This window comes from Eleutherodactylus coqui, chromosome 13 (assembly GCF_035609145.1).
Source record: "Eleutherodactylus coqui strain aEleCoq1 chromosome 13, aEleCoq1.hap1, whole genome shotgun sequence".
NCBI lineage: Eukaryota > Metazoa > Chordata > Amphibia > Anura > Eleutherodactylidae > Eleutherodactylus > Eleutherodactylus coqui.
The window spans coordinates 127,270,842-127,293,294 of record NC_089849.1 but is presented as its reverse complement, the minus strand read 5'-3'; the positions used below and the strand labels follow the sequence as shown (position 1 = coordinate 127,293,294).

General features: G+C 48.2%; 1 protein-coding gene across 1 annotated transcript in view; it reads right to left on the bottom strand.

Moving 5' to 3' along the window:
* Positions 1-22,453, bottom strand: part of LOC136587789 (membrane-spanning 4-domains subfamily A member 4D-like) — a 134,498-nt gene that overhangs the window by 75,209 nt on the left and 36,836 nt on the right. The window lies entirely within an intron of this gene.

The following is a 22,453-nucleotide window of genomic DNA, read 5'->3' as shown; positions in this document are numbered from 1 at the left end:
AGCGCGGTTTTATTTAGTAGGTTTTCGGAATGTGGCCAGGATTAAGTGGGCCATGGCGGGGAGGGGGGGGGGCTTTCTTATTGTGTTGTTTAAGGTGAAATTCTTGGACTGCCGCCAGACGGACCACTGCGAAAGCAAGAATGTTTTCATTGTTGCAGGAGGAGGAGGGGTATGTTTTTGAGGCAGTACGTGTCCTGTCCACGTGTCCGTGGTTATATGCACCTTCCCAGTAACCGGGTTGGTGGAAAATTGTCGCGACTGTGGACCTAGTAGCGTGGTTTTATTTAGTTGGTTTTCGGAATGTGGCCAGGATGAAGTTGTGGAGTGTGGACCTAGTAGCGCGGTTTTATTTAGCTGGTTTTCGGAATGTGGCCAGGATTAAGTTGTGGAGTGTGGACATATTACAGCGGTTTTATTTAGTTGGTTTTCGGAATGTGGCCAGGATTAAGTGGGCCGTGGCGGGGGGGAGGGGGGGGCTTTCTTATTGTATCGATTAAGGTGAAATTCTTGGACTGCCGCCAGACGGACCACTGCAAATGCATTTGCCAAGAATGTTTTCATTGTTGGAGGAGGAGGAGGAGGAGGAGGGGGATGATTTTGAGGCAGTACGTGTCCTGTCCACGTGTCCGTGGTTATATGCACCTTCCCAGTAATCGTGTTGCTGAAAAATTGTCGCGCCTGGGGACCTAATAGCGTGGCCTCGCCGCCATCATGTCTTTGGGAAGCCTCCGTTTCCACAACCCTGTAACATAGCAGTAGCAGCAGTATAGGCAGAGCCCAGAATTAGTAACATTTCAGTGGTAAGAGTATGGACAGACCCCAGTAACATTTCCGTAGCAGCAGTATAGGGAGAGCCCAGTATTAGTAACATTTCAGTAGTAGCAGTATAGACAGGCCCCAGTAACATTTCAGTAGCATCAATAGGGACAGACCCCAGTAGCATTTCAGTAGCAACAGTAGGGACAGCCCCTAGTAACATTTTATTGGCAGCAGTAGGACAGGCCCCAGTAACATTTCATTGGCAGCAGTAGGACAGGCCCCAGTAACATTTCAGTTCCAGCAGTGCAGACAGACCCCAGTAACATTTCATTGGCAGCAGTAGGACAGACCCCAGTAACATTTCAGTAGTATCAGTTGCGACAGGCCCCAGTAACATTTTAGTTCCAGCAGTGCAGACAGACCCCAGTAACATTTCATTGGCAGCAGTAGGGACAGACCCCAGTAACACTTCAGTAGTGTTAGTAGTGACAGGCCCCAGTAACATTTCAGTTCCAGCAGTGCAGACAGACCCCAGTAACATTTCAGTAGTAACAGTAAAGACCAACCCCAGTAAAATTTAATTTGCAGCAGTATAGACAGACCCCAGTCACATTTCATTTACAGCAGTATTGACAGAACCCAGTAACATTTCAGTAGTAGTAACAGTATAGACAGACCCCTTTAACATTTCCGTAGCGGCAGTGTAGGCTGACCCCAGAAGCATTTCATTTGCAGCAGTATAAACAGACCCCAGTAACATTTCATTTGCAGCAGTATTAACAGACCCCAGTAACTTTTCAGTTGTAGTAACAGTATAGACAGACCCCAGTAACATTTCTGTAGCAGCAGTGTAGGGAGAGCACAGTATTTGTAACATTTCAGTAGTAGCATTATAGACAGGCCCAAGTAACATTTCCGTAGCAGCAGTATAGAGAGAGCCCAGTATTTGTAACATTTTAGTAGTTGCAGTATAGACAGACCCCAGTAACATTTAGGAAGAAGCAGTATAGGGAGAGCACAGTATTTTTAACATTTCAGTAGTAGCAGTAAAGACAGGCCCCAGTAACATTTACGCAGCAGCAGTAAAGGGAGAGCGTAGTATTTGTAACATTTCAGTAGTTGCAGTATTAACAGACCCCAGTAACATTTATAAAGTAACTTATATACTTAAAGTAACATTTACATAGAAGCAGTATAGGGAGAGCCCAGTATTAGTAACATTTCAGTAGTAGCAGTATGGACAGGCCCCAGTAACATTTCCGTAGAAGCAGTATAGGGAGAGCCCAGTATTAGTCACATTTCAGTAGTAGCAGTATAGACAGGCCCCAGTAACATTTCCGTAGAAGCAGTATGGGCAGAGCCCAGTATTAGTAACATTTCAGTAGTAGCAGTATAGACAGGCCCCAGTAACATTTCCGTTGAAGCAGTATGGGCAGAGCCTAGTATTAGTAACATTTCAGTAGTAGCAGTACAGACAGGCCCAGTAACATTTCCGTAGAAGCAGTATGGGCAAAGCAGCAGATTAAGATTTCCGTTGCAGCAGTATAGGGAGAGCACAGTATTTGTAACATTTCAGTAGTTACAGTATAGACAGACCCCAGTAACATTTACGTTGAAGCAGTATAGGGAGAGCCCAGTATTAGTCACATTTCAGTAGTAGCAGTATAGACAGACCCCAGTAACATTTCCGTAGAAGCAGTATAGGGAGAGCCCTGTATTTGTAACATTTCAGTAGTAGCAGTATAGACAGACCCCAGTAACATTTACGTAGAAGCAGTATAGGGAGAGCCCAGTATTAGTAACATTTCAGTATAGACAGACCCTGTAACATTCCTGTAGAAGCATTATGGGCAGAGCCCAGTATTAGTTACATTTTAGTAGTAGCTGTATAGTCAGGCCCCAGTAACATTTCCGTAGAAGCAGTATAGGCAAAGCAGCAGATTAACATTTCCGTTGCAGCAGTATAGGGAGAGCAAAGTATTTTTAACATTTCATTAGTAGCAGTATAGACAGGCCCCAGTAACATTTCCGTAGAAGCAGTATGGGCAGAGCCCAGTATTAGTAACATTTCAGTAGTAGCAGTATAGACAGGCCCCAGTAACATTTCCGTAGAAGCAGTATGGGCAGAGCCCACTATTAGTTACATTTCTGTTATAGCAGTATAGACCTGCCCCAGTAACATTTCCGTTGAAGCAGTATGGGCAGAGCCCAGTATTAGTAAAATTACAGTAGTAACAGTATACACAAACCAAGGTAACATTTCAGGAGCAGAAGTATCGGCAGACCGAAGTTACATTTTTGTTGCAGAAGTATAGTCAGACCCCTGTAGCATTACTGTGGCAGAAGTATAGGTAAGCAGAACAGAGTTACATTTATGTAGCAAAAGTGTAGGCCAACCCCACACACCTTGCTGTACCATGAGTGCAGGCGAAGAACATACAAATTACTTGGATTACACTGTAGGCGAGGGCCCAAAAAATTGGTGTACCGACAGTACAAATGTACCCCAGAAAAATTGCCCATGCCCAACCAAGAGGGCAGGTGAAACCCATTAATCACTTAGCTTACTGTGGCTTAATTTGTAACTAGGCCTGGAGGCAGCCCAGTTAAAATAAAAATTGGTTCATGTGGAAGTTTCAATGCTTTAATTAGAATTGAAACGTATAAATATTGTTTACAAAAGTTATATGAGCCTTTTGGCCCACAGAAAAATTGCCCGTTCGGGGTGATTACGTGAGGTTTCAGGAGGAGTTTTTTTAAAACTAAATTAGAAAATCATAATATCTTTGAGAGAATCAGACTAAATCTACCATGGGTGAACAATACATAAAGGGAAAAAAAGACAAATATAAAACATGAATAAACACATTTTTTTAAAATAGCATAGTCACTCAATTATAGGTGTGGTCTATGATGAAAAATCACTGTAATATTAAAATATATATGTTTAACAATTATATGGCCAACATGGATAAATAAAGGAACAGGAGGGGTTAAACCCAAGGTTCACAGAGCCCTCCTTATGTGGAGGGTTTACGAGATTTGCACCAGTTTAATTATTTAAAATGGGATGGTAAAATTATAAAATAAAAAATGTATATAAAAATATAGGGATTCTGTTAAAATTGAATGTAATATAATAAGCCTCCAGGCTTTTTCTTGCCCCGCACTTTGCTCCCTTTGCTGTAACTTTGGTGTATGATGTTGGTGTCATGAAATCATCACATGTGAGTTTAATACATTCAGGGACTGTCAGGCGGGTTACAAAGTTACAATGTTAAGTCTATGGGCGGCGTTGCTGCGCTTCAGGCATGTGCTGGAATGAGTGAAGTACTAAGCTGCACCATATACTGCCCAACCAACAGCGAGAGACAGAGACAGCGATAGAGAGACAGTAAGAGAAAGAGTGATAGAAACATAGAGAGAAAGCAATAGAGAGACAGAGAGAGCGATAGAAAGAGATAGATAGACAGATAAAGAGACAGAGAGAGAGCAATAGAGAGACAGAGAAAGAGTGATAGAGAGAGCGATAGAGAGACAGACAGATAGAGAGAGCAACAGAGAGATAGAAAGAGAGCAATAAAGAAACAGACAGAGAGAGAGCGATAGAGAAACAGACATAGGGAGAGTGATAGAGAGACAGGCAGGAAAAAAGAATGATAGAGAGACAGAGATAGCGATAGAGAGACAGAAGCAGACAGAGCGATAGAGAGACAGAGAAACAGAAAGAGCGTAGAGTGACAGAGAGTGATAGAGAGACAAATAGAGAGATAGCAATGGAGAGACAGAGAGAAACAGAAAAAAAGTGATAGACAGAATGAGAGCGATAAACAGACAGAGAGAGTGATAGACAGAACGAGAGCGATAGACAGAGAGTGATAGAAAGACCCAGAGAAAGCGATAGAGAGACCGAGAGAAAGAGAGCAATATAGACAGAAAGAGAGAGAGAGACAGAAAGAGAATGAAAGAGACAGACAAAGCAATACAGAGTCTGAAAAAAAGATAGACAGAGAGAGAGAGATAGACAACGAAAAAAACTGATAGAAAGACAAATAGAGAGAGAGGCAGAGAGAAGAACAGACAAACAGAGAGATAGCGACAAACAGACAGACAGACAATGGTAGAGACAGACAAACAGAGAGAAAGATATAGACAGAGTAAGAGAGACAGAGACAGACAGAGAGTAAGACAGACAAACAGAGAGAGACCTGTAGGCTTTTTATATTAGATATCTGCTCCAAATACAAAGTGACACTCTAAATAATCAGCTAACCAAGCAGATTTAGAAGTTTACAACAACCACTCTTGAAACATTTTATGTTCTCGTAGCAAACATCAGGTCAATCTAGTAAGGTTAAAAATGCAACAGTTGATTAATACACCTAATGGTAAAAAGCTCTTGAAAAGAAATACTTTTTTCATTAATCCTTTCCAATCCCCTGTCTGACGTCTTCCCACATTCTGATTGAAGCTTGTACAGCTGACAGGGTATTCTTACCGTCTATTGCCAGCCACTCCAGAGCCTCTTTGGTGTGCACACACTGGCCTTAGCCAACGGATGGTACCGTTGTATAACAGCAAAAAGAGAAAGCCTTTTAGGAAACCCTGAATTCAAAATTGGATTGGAAAGGGTTAAAAATACATGTAAGGGGGCGTGGCCTAGGTATGGAGGAGTGAAGACGCACGCTCTAGAGCTCCTCCGACGCAACCGTTCAGAAGACCGGAGAAAAACAAAATGCAGAGGCTTCCCACGGTCAAAAGAGGGGGAAGGAGAAGAGGAGACCCGACAGTCACGAGCGGCACCCCGATCAGCTGTTACCTGAGCGGCACAAGCCCCGCCGTCACCTCACACAGCCCCTCCATCATGGCGCCGGACGGCAACAGGGAGTGCGCGTTCACCCACCCCGGGAAGCCGGTATCGCGGACCTCGCCCCAGGAGAAGAGACAGCAGAGGGGCTCCGAAGGAGAAGTCTCCCCGCCAGGCATCAGCACACAGGCGGAGCACACACAGGGCGACACGCCGTCGGCAGACAGCAGCAGAGACACTCCTGGCGCAGTGCCAGAAACGCGGGCAGGCACCACAGGAGAGAAGCAGGTCCCAGAAACACACACACAGCGGCAAGACCGGCAATTTAAGGTCAGTGAGGGGGCAAGGGACACTCAACAGCTAGCCCCACAGAACTCTCCATACCCACAGCTGCACGGACAGGGAGGTCAATACACCCCTGTAAACCACAGAGAAGAGCCGGGCACACCCCAAAACGACAACCAACACCCGGACACCCCTATACAGTTGGGGATGGCAGCCAGCTCCGACTCACCGACCCCTTCTGGCAGGGAAAAGTACCAGCAGTCCCAGCATTACACACCCACAACAGAGGGCCCCCCAGACCCTGCCGGGAACGCACCCACAACAAGGCCCTCCGCAAGACGTAGCGCAGAACCTGTAGGCCCTGTGGGTCATGATTCATGCTCTACCAACAAAAACAGATCTCGAAACGCACCTCAGACGCATGGAGGAAAAACATGCGACAGAAATCAATGCAATAAACCATTCGGTACAGGAGCTGTCGGAGCGGGTCACGGAAAATGGGGACGGCTCTCCACGGTCAGATCACCGGTAGACCTAAACGGAGCCTTTGATTTCCTTGGAGTGCCCGCTATACCAATACCAGACTGGACCATTCCCCAGGAAACAGCCCCCCCCAACTCAGGAGACCCACGGAACAACCAGAGCAATCCCCCGATCGCCTAAACGCACCTGCCGGGCCCAACAGGCTGTGCTAAAGCTGCCACCAACAGCTACAACGTAGAATGGACTCTCGCTCTGATTACAAGACCACAGACAATCCTACAAAGACCAAAACAAACAGATCTACAGAACACCAAGGGGCAGCGGAACACCCCACCCGCACCCAGACACCCACACGCCCTAATGTCCCCAGACCTACCGATGAAGAAAAACAGGTTCATAAAACCCGGAGCAGACGCAAACCACCTCTCCTTCCACCTCCAAACCACACCTCACCGATCTCTTAACCAATCGACATCCAAGAAGCGGCGGATGGACCTCTGGAACCAACTGGACCAACCACCTCTGACTCTATTCCGGAACAAGCTACAAAGAACAACACCCAATCAGCGGACTTTCATTACCCATCAGCATCACACAGTTGGCGGATCCAGAACGTCGTACCTCCGCATACCCTCCTGCATTCTCCCACTAGGGCGCCAGGGCTCCTGACTCCCCCTCCCTCCCAGGGGGGGGGGGTGCGGACTCCCTGACAAACTCGGAGAGTATTATAGTTTTGTTGTCTTGTCTCGTCTACCCCAACCCTCCCCCCCCCACCTCCCCACACGTCCATCCCACCCACCCCTCACCCAATCCCCCCTACCTCCCCCACTACCTCTTTGGCCAGGCAGGTTAGACTATACCTGATACCCACCGTATCACCGCGCACTAACCAACTATGCCTTCTGCTCCAACTAATCTAAACATTGTCTCCCTCAACGCACAGGGACTGAACATCCCAGAAAAGAGGTCCTCTGTCCTCAGACTCCTCTGGAAGAAAAGAGCGCAAATAGCCTTCATCCAGGAGACCCACTTCCGCACTGAAGGGGCTCCCCGATTCTCTGACGCCAGGTTCCCGAACGCATACCACGAACTGAACCCAATCGCCAAATGGAAGGGAGTGTCGATCCTAGTTGCCAGCTTGGTTCCTTGGGAGCACTCAGCCACACAAAGCGATCCCGAGGGAAGATGCATATTCGTCAAAGGTAAGCTCGCCAACACGCCGGTCACACTCGCGAACATGTATCTCCCCAACTCCAACCAGGTACCTTTCCTCGAAAGGGCCCTGGAGGACCTGGAGGAGTTTAAGGAGGGCACACTAATACTAGGGGGTGATTTCAATCCAACGTTAGAACCACATACAGACACCTCAAAGGGAAGCAGCTCCCTCACACAGGCCGCACATCGCAGGATCAGGAAGACGCTTCACAAACACCAGCTGATAGACGTATGGAGAATCCTACATCCTAACACCAGAGATTACGCACACTTTTCTTCCCCGCACAATTCATACTCCAGGATCGACTTCTTCCTGATACACCACTCGACCCTCCCAAGAATAACAGCAGCAGAAATAGACAATATTACCCGCTCCGACCATGCACCAATCACCCTCTCATTAACACTCCCCAAACTACATGACAGAGCTTGGCACTGGCGGCTAAACTAATCTCTCATTCACGATCCAGAGACCTCGGAACAAATACAAAAAGCGCTAGCAGACTACTTTGAGAACAATTGCACCACAGGCATAGACCAGCTCGTGACCTGGGAAGCGCACAAATGCATAATAAGGGGCTTCCTGATAGGAGTGGGGTCCCGTATTAAAAAAGAACGAGGCGCTCACCTACGTGACCTACTAGACCAAATTCAAACCTTAGAGCGACTACACAAATCCACCCAGGATAACACTACAGGCACAGAACTAACACTTCTAAGGGATCGGGTGAGAAAGCACTGTCTAGGCCAAGCGAAGGGCTCCTTAGCGAAATGCAGACGCCACTTCTACGAATTTGACAACAAACCGAGCCGCACATTGGCACGGCGCTAAGGGCCGCCAGAGTAATAACATACGTCCCACACATCTCCTCCCCTACAGGCCAAACCATGCATCAACCCCAGCAGATCACAGACGCATTCCGCACGTTCTACCAAGGGCTATATAATCTAACCCCCACACTATCGGAAAAAGACAGAGCCACGCTACAACACTCAAACATGAGAGAGCTCACTAGAGAGGTAGCAGACCTATTAGAAGAGCCGATTACACAAGAGGAACTGTCAACCGCAGTAACCAAATCCAAAACAGGAAAATCACCCGGACCAGACGGACTCACCCTCGCATATTACAAAAAATACGCAGAGACACTAACACCACACTTCCTGCAAGCCTTTAACTCCATCACCGCAGGGAAAGACTTGCAGAGAGACACACTAAGAGCCCACATAACAGTAATTCCCAAGGAAGGAAAGGACCCCTCTTAATGTCAAAGCTACCGGCCCATCTCGCTATTGAACGCAGATTTGAAATTATTCGCAAAAATACTGGCGAATAGGATCTCCCCACATCTACAACACATAATCCACAGAGACCAAGTAGGATTCGTCCCGACAAGAGAAGCAAGGGATAATACGACCAAAGCAATAAACTTAATCCACATAGTCAAAAAACTAGCCACCCCAGCCTGTCTGCTGTCAACAGACGCAGATAAAGCTTTTGACAGAGTGGACTGGGACTTCATGCTCGCCACCATGACCCATATGGGACTAGGCCCCAATATGTTGAGTTGGATAAAAAGCCTCTACTCATGCCCCACAGCGGAAGTGAGAGTCAATGGCCAAACCTCGGCCCCCTTCGCAATTACCAACGGCACGAGACAAGGATGCCACCTTTCACCCATAATCTTTATCCTGTGCCTCGAGACCCTCTTGAACCGTATCCGAGCCAATCCGAACGTTACAGGGATCAAAGTGGCAGACTCCGAACAGAAGATAGCCGCCTACGCAGATGACCTCCTCTTCTTCGTCACAAACCCACGAATTACACTCCCGAACTTACTAGCCGAAATTAAACAATATTCTGAGTTCTCAAACTTTAAAATAAATTACCACAAATCCACGGCCCTTAACATATCCTTAACACAGTCGGTAGTCGGAGAGCTTAAAAATTCTTTCCCATTCACTTGGGCGGGAAACCACATCCTATACCTAGGAATACATCTTACCCCCGAGCCAGAAAATCTATACGCGGCCAACTACTCTGCCCTATTGAGTAAGATTAGGATAGACCTAAACTCGTGGACAAAAGGCTTACACTCATGGTTTGGGAGAGGCGCTATCTTTAAAATGAACATACTCCCTAGAGTACTCTATTTACTCCAAGCGCTCCCCATCAACGTCCCCAAACAATTCTTTCAACAACTGTCATCTCTCATATCTAAATTCGTTTGGGCAGACAAACCCCCGCGCATAGCCCGGGTGACGCTGACAAGACCCAAAGAGGAAGGAGGATTGGGACTCCCGAGCTTTAACAGGTATTATCAAGCAACCCACCTAACCCGCATCATAGACTGGCATAGAAACGAGGAATTCAAACAATGGATTAGCATTGAACAAACAGTTACACCCATACCATTGAAGGCCCTTCCATGGATCCAGGAACACATAACCGCAGACCTGAACAACCACCCCACGATAGGCCCTACATTATCGACAGCCATGAAAATACTAACAAGACCAGACATGGCCCCCAGACCCTCACCTATGTTCCCAATCCTGGGCAATCCATCGTTCCCACCAGGGATGGAAGACAAAACTCTCCGCCTATGGTGGAAGGGAGGTAGATTCCGAGCAACGCATTTCATGCAGGAAGGCCAATGGCTCACGATGGAACAAATGACAGTGACACAAGACCCGCATCCGATACCGTTCTGGCAAACAGTCCAATTAAGACACTTCCTCAACTCCCTACCACACCCGCGCACATTTACAAGGCCTAAAACGCAATTTGTAGTACAGAGGGTCCATCTAGACACACACTGTCACTCATATACAACCTATTCAACACACAAACAGAACCTCAGCCCCCGGAATTCGTCCGGAAATGGGAAGAAGACCTGGGAATATCGTTCTCCCAGACAGAAAGGGAAAAAATCTTCAGGCTTACTCACTCCGCATCCATATCTAGCAAAATTCAGGAGGCAGGATATAAGATACTAGCACGCTGGTACAGAGTTCCTACCCGCATCAACAAAATATACCCATTGGCGTCTCCCCTTTGCTGGAGATGCGGAACGGAACAGGGGACACTCCTACACATCTTCTGGGACTGTCACATGTTGGCGAGCTTCTGGACGAACGCCTGGCAGATAACATCCAAATTTACCCACTACCCCATACCAAAAACACCTGCATTCTTTCTCCTGCATCATAATGAGATTCCTATTTCAGTTTACAAAAACTCAGTTACTCATCACCTGATCAACACCGCGAGATCATGCGTGCCGAAACTATGGCGTCAGACGACCCCGCCCACAACAGCGCTTTGGCTCAACACGATCCAGGGAGTTCTGGAGATGGAGGACCTCACAGCCACACTCAAAGGTACCCAAGAAAAATTCACAAAAACATGGTTCCAATGGCTAGAGTTTCAGTACACAACAGAATACAAGAGTCTACTGGAAACTAATGAGTCGAGGGCATAAAGTTACACCCCCCACGCCACCCCAGACTCCGGTTCCTCTTCCTACACACCCCGCCATCCTATACCACTCCCTCAAAAATCCCTAATGTTTTCTGTCCAACGTCTACGTGAAGGTTTAAACTGAGTTTATATAGTTTAGAGTTTTAGCAGCAAACAAGTGTCACTGAGTAACCAAGAAAAAGTATTGACACTGACAAAGACAAGTGAACCAACTCAGAAAGTCAGATACTTGAGAGGTTCACAAAAGAAAAAGATCCCAAGAACGCTGCAAACGACATTACTCTTATGTACCACACATTTGCTATGCAGAGACCCGAAGTGTGTGTTTGGTAATTTTGTTTTGTATTAAAACTGAAAATAAAGAATAAAAAAAAAAAAATACATGTAAATAATATCTAAAATTATGTGGATTAAAAGCAAACAATAATAGATTTAATAATTCATTGTTCTAAAGAAGGTTACCTAAAAATTAAAACCTTACAAAATATAAACATAATATACAAACACACGTTTCTCTGGATATACGTCATCTACATGACCTCTAGAGCGCTGCAACTGTTTCTTCTTAAGATTGTTGGTTTATACTCGTCCGGTATGGATTCCACCCACGGAGTTCCATAGACCTTCTCCATCTTTGGATGTCCCAAGCAGGATGATCTCAACGCCATCTTGGATTGAGGTGTGACCACATCCCCATGGAGGATAGACTGTACGCACCAGGGGAGTCACCTGCATATAACTAAGTCCTATTGTGGACCTTTGGAGCGCTGCACCTGTTTTAAATCCCCATCACAGCAGTACTGCACCTTGACACCAGTGTGAATCCATACTGACAGCTCACACAACTGACATTTGGCTTTTGGGTTAGAATCATTTACTAGTCCCTTGGCAATATTCCAAGCACCGGCACATTAGACTATGGACTACGTCTACACGTCGTGAAGGCATGTTTATCCTTCATAACCAGAGATGAGCGAGCACCAAAATGCTCGGGTGCTCGTTGCTCGAGTCGAACTTTTCGCAATGCTCGAGAGCTCGTTTCAAGTAGCGAACCCCATTTAACCCCTTAACGACCAGCTCATAGTGTTTTTACGTCCTGCCCAAGTGGGCTTTATTCTCTGAGGACGTAAAAACATGTGTCCTGCAGAGAATAAAGCCACGTGGGCTCTGGACGTGACAGCTCCATGCTGTTGGTACCCGCAGGTAGCTGTAAGCATGGAGCCGTCATCCCGGGCTGCAGGATGGATCGGATCCATCAGGGCAGCTGAAATTACTCACCCCATCCGCCGCACTGCTCCCCGCTGTCCAGGTCCTCCGGGCCCCGAAGCCGGCCTTCAGCGCATGCGCGCCAGGCGGTATTACGTCAGCCGCATGCGCAGAAGGCCCGGCGGCTCCTGTCTCCCGGCTACTGAAGGTAGCTAATGGCGGATAATGGCGATCGCGGAAATGTAAAGAAAAGTGTAAAAAAAAAAAAAGTTTCCCCTCACCCTCATGGATCGGATCCATGAGGGAAGGTGAAAATACTCACCCCCCTTCCTCCATGACCTCCAGCCGATCTCGGGATCCACCGCTGGCTTCTGAGCATGAGCCGATGTGGCGCGCATGCGCAGAAGGCCGGCGAGCCTTGCAAATTCAAAATCTCAAGATATGACTGGGCACCGCTGTATGCAGTTTCCAGTCACATGATCACCGTTATCCATCGGATAACGGTGATCATATAAAGTTAAAAAGTAAAAAAAAAAGTTTAAAAAGTTAAAGTTTCATCTCCCCTTACGGATTGTATCCGTAAGGGGGGATGAAATTACATACCCAAGGTCCCCGGATTTGTTCCCTGGTGGGATGTTGATCCGTGGACCTTACCCCGGGTTCGGCGCATGCGCCCGTCAACATGATGGCGGACGCATGAGGAAAAATTAAAAATTGCCCAAGAAATGTGAAATCTCCCTGCTGCTGGCTACCAAAGGTAGCCAAGAGCCTGGAGATGTCACGGGGAGCCGCGGTATGCGGTTACTGGTCACGTGATCGCCGTTATCCAATGCATAATGGCGATCACGTAAAAGTTATTTAAAAAGTGGCAGTTTCATCTCCCCTCACCGATGCGATCGGTGAGAGGAGATGAAACATCTTCTCGGAGGCTTCCGCATTTGAATCCAGATGCGATTATCCTCCATGGATCCTGCCGGCTACTGGGTATGCACCCGCTGGCAAAATGCCGGGCACATTCGCAGGAGGCGGGAAACCCAGGAAATGTTAAATCTCCTTGCTCCCAGCGACCAACGGTCGCCGAGAGCCTGGAGCAGTGACCGGAGACCTCGTTGAGCGGTCCCCGATCACGTGATAAAGTAGCGATATAACATTAGGCCGGTCACGCATGACCGGAGAGGAATTACGGGTTCTGCATGCGCTTGATCAGCGGTTATCCACGGATCAATCACATGCATTAGATTACACAATTCCCCCCCTAATTAGCGGGTCGGAATTACGTAATCCACTAGCAGAAACAGAACACAGCATGCTATATTTTACCGTGGATATCCGCGACCTAGAGCCCATTGTGCTCTATGATCGCGGATATACTCGCAGCCCATGTGCAAATACATTGTGTACGGGCTGCGGGTACCCGGGTCATCTCTAAGCGACGGCACGGGAAATATAAACAAAAAACAGTGTACTACGCATGACCACCTGTGTGAGTACGCAGTTATGCGCAGTACATTACGTTGCCGTACGCAGGGTCACAGCTGGGCTCACAGCTGGGATCCGCTGCGGGCCTCCGCAAGCGGATTCTGCATACGGCCGTGTGAGCCCGGCGTTATTCAGACCGCTACCTGTAATCCGTAATTTACAAGAAGCCCCGGGAACGCTCGCCTTCATGCAGTTCCAGGAGCAGCTTGTTGAGCGCTTCTGTGTGAGACCGCCGCACCTCAGCAAGATTACGGAGACTCACAGAGCGCCACTTTTTACACCCCACCCCCGCCGCTGAGGTCACAAAATACCCCCAAAAAAGCGAGAGAGGAGGGGGGATACCCAGTTTTCTTGCCCCATGGGCCCATCCCAAGCAGCCTCCGTAATTACCCCTGTCTTCGGACATAAAACGCAGTTTATATTATTACCTTTATCTAATATTTAGGGAATGCTAAAAAATGGGGATGGCGGGGGGGTAGGGGGGGGGGATTATTTTTAGGAAGTCAATTTTTTTCCCGTATAAGTGGGCAATGGGGCCTGGAATGTATTCAGTTGTGCCCTGAAATCCAGCGGGCATTCCCTCCATTATGGGCCTAGCCATGTTTCCTGTAAGTAGATTAGGGCCACAATGGGTATGTTTCTGAACACGAGACAAACGAGGGGTATCCATTTTGGGGTGAAAGTCTTCATTCCTATGTACACTGTACAAAAAAAACTGTTTTTAAATTGACAAAATTGCCAAAAAAATTACAATCGTAACTTTTTCCTTCTGCTTTGCTTAGATTCATTCAAACTACACAGTACACCCCTAGATGAATTCGTTTAGGGGTCTAGTTTTCAAAATGGGGTCATTTGTGGGGGTTCTTTATCGTTTTGGACGCTCAATGGCTCTACAAGTGGGCAATGGGGCCTGGAATTTATTCCGTTGTACCCTGAAATCCAACGGGTGCTCCTTCCATTATAGGCCTAGCCGTGTGTCCTGTAAGTAGATTAGGGCAACAATGGGTATGTTTCTGAACACGGGACAAACAGGGGTATCCATTTTCGGGTGAAAGTCTTCATTCATGTGTGTGCTGTACAAAAAACCTGTTTTTAAATTGACACATTGCCAAAAAATGAAAATCATAATTTTTTCCTTCTGCTTGGCTTAGATTTAGAGATGAGCGAACGTACTCGGTAAGGCCGATTTCGCAATCGAGCACCGCGATTTTCGAGTACTTCACTACTCGGGTGAAAAGTACTCGGGGTCGCCGGGGGGCGGGGCGTGGTGTGGTGGAGCGGGGAACAGGGGGGAGCCCTCTCTCTCTCCCTCTCCCCCCCACTCCCCTCTGCAACTCCCCGCTCACCCACAGCGCCCCCGAGTACTTTTCACCCGAGTAGTGAAGTACTCGAAAATCGCGGTGCTCGATTGCAAAATCGCCCTTACCGAGTACGTTCGCTCATCTCTACTTAGATTCATTCAAAAACTGTGAAGTCAAAAAAGTCATTGTACCCCTAGATAAATTTGTTAAGGGGTCTACTTTTCAAAATGGGGTCACTTGTAGGCGTTCTCCATCGTTTTGGTCACTCAATGGCTCTACAAGTGTGCAAAAGGGACTAAATCTCCTGCAAGCAAAATTTCTGTTCCGAAAGCCACCGGTTGCTCCTTTCATTTTGGGCCCCATTGTGCATACAGACGTAATACTAGGGCCACAATGGGTATGTTTCTGAGCACGGGACAAAGACGGGTATCCATTCTGGGGTGCAAATCCTCATTTTCATGTGTACTATAGAAAAAAGTCCTGTCTTTAAAATGACATATTTGCAAAAATATGAAATTTTAGTTTTTCTCTTCTAAATTGCATTGACTCCTGAAAAAAAAACTGTGGGGTTAAAATACTCATAACACCCCTCAGTGAATACGTTAAGGGGTGTAGTTTTTAAAATGGGGTCATTTGTGGGCTATCTATCATTTTGACTCCTATGAGCCTTTCCAATCTTGGCTTGCTGTAGGAAAGCAAAGTGTTCCTCAAAATGCTGAAAAGTAATGTTAAATTTGTACGTCTCCTAAATAGTTAAAAAAACCGAAAGTTTTTCCAATGTGCGTCCAAAATAAAGTAAAGGGATGAAAATATATATCTTAGCAAAAATTTCTATATTATGTTTGCACATATTTGAGATATTGCAGTTGGAAATGTGAAAAAATGACGATTTTTACAAAATTTTCCCAATTTTGGCGCTTTTAATAAATAAACACAAATTCTATCGGTCTATTTTTTCCACCTAAATGAAGTACAACATGTGGCGAAAAAACAATGTCAGAATCGCTTGGAAATGCAGAACCTTTCTGGTGTTTTTCCATATTAAAGTGACACATGTCAGATTTGCAAAATTTGGCCTGGTCATTAAGGCGCAAACAAGCTTGGTCACTAAGGGGTTAAGTCAATGGGGGACTCGAGCATTTTTGTATGGGACTAGAGATGAGCGAACGTACTCGTCCGAGCTTGATGCTCGTTCGAGTATTAGCGTGTTCGAGATGCTCGTTACTCGAGGCGAGCACCACGCGATGTTCGGGTTACTTTCACTTTCATCTCTGAGACGTTAGCGCGCTTTTCTGGCCAATAGAAAGACAGGGAAGGCATTACAACTTCCCCCTGCGACGTTCAAGCCCTATACCACCCCCCTGCAGTGAGTGGCTGGCGAGATCAGGTGTCACCCGAGTATATAAATCGGCCCCTCCCGCGGCTCGCCACAAATGCATGCTGACAGAGATCAGGGAAAGTGCTGTCTTGCTGTAGCTGCTATAGGGAGAGCGTTAGGTGTTATATTCGTCTTCAAGAACCCCAACGGTCCTTCTTAGGGCCACATCTGACCGTGTGCAGTACTGTTGAGGCTGCTTTTAGCAGTGTTGCACTTCTTTTTTTGTGTGTATATCGGCCGTGCAGAGCATTGCGTCCTCAGTCTGCAGTCATTGTACAGAGTATAGGGACAGTACTGGTGAGGCAGGGACAGTGGGAAAGGTGAAAGAGATATACTGGATATATAGGCAGTGGGCTTTTTCAAACAAATTTGGGAAAAAATATATATTTGGGCTGCCTGTGACCGTCCTCAGTGTACTGCGTGTCTGCTGGGGGTAGTAGTCCTAATTAATACGCAGCTAAGTGTTACAGCAGGCTTGCGCAAAAGTGTTTCCTGGCTCTGCGTTGCCCGTGACATCACCGCCGTCATCCCGTCCACAGTGAAACAGTATACATATATACGCTGCCTACAGTATCTGTCTTCTGTCTCAGCTCAGCCTTTCAAAAAATAGAAGCAAAACACTTAAGGCCTACTAGTGGCATTTGGCCACTTGACTGCTTGAGCGCTGTGAATTCCAATAGCTCAGTCATACGCACCTACGTCTCACTACAGGCTTGCGCAAAATTCTTTCCTGGCTCTGCTGTGCGTTCCGTAAGCGAAGTCAGCCTCCAACCACAGGCCAATAAGCGGCACATTTAATTACAGCGTTCTGTTTCTGCACTACTGGTAATACACCATGCTGAGGGGTAGGGGTAGGCCTAGAGGACGTGGACGCGGGCGAGGACACGGAGGCCCAAGTCAGGGTGTGGGCACAGGCCGAGCTCCTGATCCAGGTGTATCGCAGCCGACTGCTGCGGGATTAGGAGAGAGGCACGTTTCCGTGTCGTGACCGATGCCCAACCTTTGGAAAGTTCCCGGGGTCCGGGGGATGAGGCTGGGGACTTCCGGCAACTGTCTCAAGAGCTTTCAGTGGGTGAGGAGGACGATGACGATCAGACACAGTTGTCTATTACTCAGGTAGTAGTAATTGCAGTAAGTCCGAGGGAGGAGCGCACAAAGGATTCGGAGGAAGAGCAGCAGGACGATGAGGTGACTGACCCCACCTGGTTTGCTAAGCCTACTGAGGACAGGTCTTCAGAGGGGAAGGCAAGTGCAGCAGCAGGGCAGGTTGGAAGAGGCAGTGCGGTGGCCAGGGGTAGAGGCAGGGCCAGACCGAATAATCCAACAACTGTTTCCCAAAGCGCCCCCTCGCGCCATGTCACACTGCAGAGGCAGAGGTGCTCAAAGGTCTGGCAGTTTTTCACTGAGAGTGCAGACGACCGACGAACAGTGGTGTGCAACCTTTGTCGCGCCAAGATCAGCCGGGGAGCCACCACCACCAGCATGCGTAGGCATATGATGGCCAAGCACCCCACAAGGTGGGACGAAGGCCGTTCACGGCCTCCGGTTTGCACCACTGCCTCTCCCCCTGTGCCCCAACCTGCCACTGAGATCCAACCCCCATCTCAGGACACAGGCACGACCGTCTCCTTGCCTGCACCCACACCCTCATCTCCGCTGTCCTCGGCCCCATCCAGCAATGCCTCTCAGCGCAGCGTCCAGCCGTCGCTAGCGCAAGTGTTGGAGCGCAAGCGCAAGTACGCCGCCACGCACCCGCACGCTCAAGCGTTAAACGTGCACATAGCCAAATTGATCAGCCTGGAGATGCTGCCGTATAGGCTTGTGGAAACGGAGGCTTTCAAAAGCATGATGGCGGCGGCCCCGCGCTACTCGGTTCCCAGTCGCCACTACTTTTCCCGATGTGCCGTCCCAGCCCTGCACGACCACGTCTCCCGCAACATTGTACACGCCCTCACCAACGCGGTTACTGCCAAGGTCCACTTAACAATGGACACGTGGACAAGCACAGGCGGGCAGGGCCAATATATCTCCCTGACGGCACATTGGGTGAATTTAGTGGAGGCTGGGACAGAGTCAGAGCCTGGGACCGCTCACGTCACGTCCTACCCACCCACAGAATTGCGGGCCCCAGCTCGGTGCTGGTATCTGCGGTGGTGTATGCTTCCTCCACTAAACCACCCTCCTCCTCCGCAACCTCTGTTTCGCAATCAAGATGTGTCAGCAGCAGCACGTCGCCAGCAGTCGGTGTCGCGCGGCGTGGCAGCACAGCGGTGGGCAAGCGTCAGCAGGCCGTGCTGAAACTACTCAGCTTAGGAGAGAAGAGGCACACGGCCCACGAACTGCTGCAGGGTCTGACAGAGCAGACCGACCGCTGGCTTTCGCCGCTGAGCCTCCAACCGGACATGGTCGTGTGTGACAACAGCCGTAACCTGGTGGCGGCTCTGCAGCTCGGCAGCCTCACGCACGTGCCATGCCTGGCCCACGTCTTTAATTTGGTGGTTCAACGCTTTCTGAAAAGCTACCCACACTTGTCAGACCTGCTCGGAAAGGTGCGCCGGGTCAGCGCACATTTCCGCAAGTCCAACACGGACGCTGCCACCCTGCGGACCCTGCAACATCGGTTTAATCTGCCAGTGCACCGACTGCTGTGCGACGTGCCCACACGGTGGAACTCTACGCTCCACATGTTGGCCAGGCTCTATGAGCAGCGTAGAGCTATAGTGGAATACCAACTCCAACATGGGCGGCGTAGTGGGAGTCAGCCTCCTCATTTCTTTACAGAAGAGTGGGCCTGGTTGGCAGACATCTGCCAGGTCCTTGGAAACTTTGAGGAGTCTACCCAGATGGTGAGCGGCGATGCTGCAATCATTAGCGTCACCATTCCTCTGCTATGCCTGTTGAGAAGTTCCCTGCAAAGCATAAAGGCAGATGCTTTGCGTTCGGAAACGGAGGCGGGGGAAGACAGTATGTCGCTGGATAGTCAGAGCACCCTCATGTCTATATCTCAGCGCATTGAGGAGAAGGAAGAAGAGGTGGAGGGGGAGGAGCCTGAGGAGGAGCAGGGGGAAGAGACAGCCGGGCCCACTGCTGAGGGTACCCATGCTGTTTGCCTGTCATCCTTTCAGCGTGTATGGCCTGAGGAGGAGGAGGAGGAGGATCCTGAAAGTGATCTTCCTAGTGAGGACAGCCATGTGTTGCGTACAGGTACCCTGGCACACATGGCTGACTTCATGTTAGGATGCCTTTCTCGTGACCCTCGCGTTAGACGCATTCTGGCCAACACGGATTACTGGGTGTACACACTGCTCGACCCACGGTATAAGGAGAACCTTTCCACTCTCATACCCGAAGTGGAAAGGGGTTCGAGAGTGATGCTATACCACAGGACCCTGGTGGACAAACTGATGGTAAAATTCCCATCCGACAGCGCTAGTATCAGAAGGCGCAGTTCCGAGGGCCAGGTAGCAGAGGAGGCGCGGAGATCAGGCAGCATGTACAGCGCAGGCAGGGGAACACTCTCCAAGGCCTTTGCCAGCTTTATGGCTCCCCAGCAAGACTGTGTCACCGCTCCCCAGTCAAGGCTGAGTCGGCGGGAGCACTGTAAAAGGATGGTGAGGGAGTACGTAGCCGATCGCACCACCGTCCTCCGTGACGCCTCTGCTCCGTACAACTACTGGGTGTCGAAGCTGGACACGTGGCCTGAACTCGCGCTGTATGCCCTGGAGGTGCTCTGGATTTCCCCAGACTTCTATTCTCCATCAGCGGACAGCAGCGATACCTAAACAATGCGTAGGCTGCACCCGCGGATGGAAGTATCGTTCTCTATCACCATAAAAAACGGGGACCTTTTAGCTTCATCACTGTGTATTATATTCATCCTCCTCCTCCTGCTCCTCCTCCTGAAACCTCACGTAATCACGCCAAATGGGCAATTTTTCTTAGGCCCACAAGGCTCAGTCATATTACTTTTGTAAACAATGTTTATACGTTTCAATTCTCATTAAAGCGTTGAAACTTGCACCTGAACCAATTTTTACTTTAACTGGGCGGCCTCCAGGCCTAGTTATAAATTAAGCCACATTAACCAAAGCGATTAATGGGTTTCACCTGCCCTCTTGGTTGGGCATGGGCAATTTTTCTGAGGTACATTAGTACTGTTGGTACACCAATTTTTTTGGGCCCTCGCCTACAGTGTAATCCTAGTAATTTTTATGGGCTTCGCCTGCACTCATGGTACAGCAAGGTGTGTGGGGTTGGCCTACACTTTTGCTACATAAATGTAACTGGGGCCTTGTCTATACTGCAACTACTGAAATGTGAAAGAGACTGTTATCTCTCTAAACTGCTGCAACGGGAATGTTACTGTGGCCTGTCTTGACTGTTACTACTACTGAAATGGAACTAATACTGTGCTCCCCCTATACTGCTGCTAGTGATATGTTACTGGGGCCTGTCGTGACTGCTACTACTACTGAAATGGAACTAATACTGTGCTCCCCCTATACTGCTGCTTCAGACTTGTTACTGGGGCCTGTCTTGACTGCTACTATTACTGAAATGGAACTAATACTGTGCTCCCCCTATACTGCTGCTAGTGATATGTTACTGGGACCTGTCTAGACTGCTACTACTACTGAAATGGAACTAATACTGTGCTCCCGTGCTCCCCCTATACTGCTGCTTCGGAATTGTTACCGGGGCCTGTCTTGACTGCTACTATTACTGAAATGGCGGTTTCGCAGCATGTTACCCAGGAGAAGTGGCAGCAGAGTGTCATGCAGGCAGCGATTGTGCTTTGTTGGAGGTAGTGTGGTGCTTAGCTAAGGTATGCCATGCTAATGAGGGCTTTTCAGAAGTGAAAATTGTTGGGAGGGGGGGGGCCACTCTTGCCGCTATTGTGGCTTAATAGTGGAACCTGGGAACTTGAGATGCAGCCCAACATGTAGCCCCTCGCCTGCCCTATCCGTTGCTGTGTCGTTCCCATCACTTTCTTGAATTTCCCAGATTTTCACAAATGAAAACTTTAGAGAGCATCGGCGATATACAAAAATGCTCGAGTCGCCCATTGACTTCAATGGGGTTCGTTACTCGAAACGAACCCTCGAACATCACGGGAAGTTCGACTCGAGTAACGAGCACCCGAGCATTTTGGTGCTCGCTCATCTCTACATCCAATGATACTGTAAATAACTATAGTGGAGATGTATGACAGTCTAACACAAAAGCTGTCCTTGTTACTCATAGCAGCCAATCACAGCTCAGCTATAGTTTTTATAGTGCTCTTTGAAAATGAAAACTCTGTAATTGGTTACTGTGGGCAACAAGAAGTGTTTCTCTTTTAGGGTGTGTTCACACGTAGCAGATTTACTGAGGATCTGCACTGAAATCCGCATCAATGGTTCAGAATTTATCATGGATTTTGGTGCAAATTTACTGCAGATTTCACTCCTTAAGTTGAATTGAAAAGGGTGAAATGTGCTGCGGATCCGCAACAAAATCCGCAGCAAGAGGTGTGGACTTTGATGTGGATTGTGGTGGAGATTCCTTGCAGAGTTTTCCCACTATGGAATATCCACAGCAAATCCGTTACTAACAAAAGCCCCTTTGGGCAGTTTCATACATCTGCCTTTGTATGTCTACTGTATATGCTGGCTCAGCCAATTAGAGCCAGCGCTCGATAAACCAATCACTGCCATTGAGTGATGTCATTCACTAAATGGCTGTGGATGATCGAGCGCCCTCTTTAACTGGCTGAGCCAGTGGCGCTCGTGATCTAATCACAGCACTTTAGCTAGGGCTTTTTTTCGGGAAAGGGCTTATATTTCAAGACTCCCAGTAAAATCGGGGGAGAGGTTATTATTGGTGTTGGGCTTATTCTCAGGGAAACACGGTATGTAGTAAGCTTGGTTCTATTACTGTACTCTATTTATTGCATCAGATCATTGTAAAACTCTACATTGGTGGGGGATCCACAGTCTTCATAAAGCCTTGGGCCCATGGTAGACTTAATCGGCCCCCGGGGAGGTGTGAAAATGGTATTGGATAGGTAAAGGTTA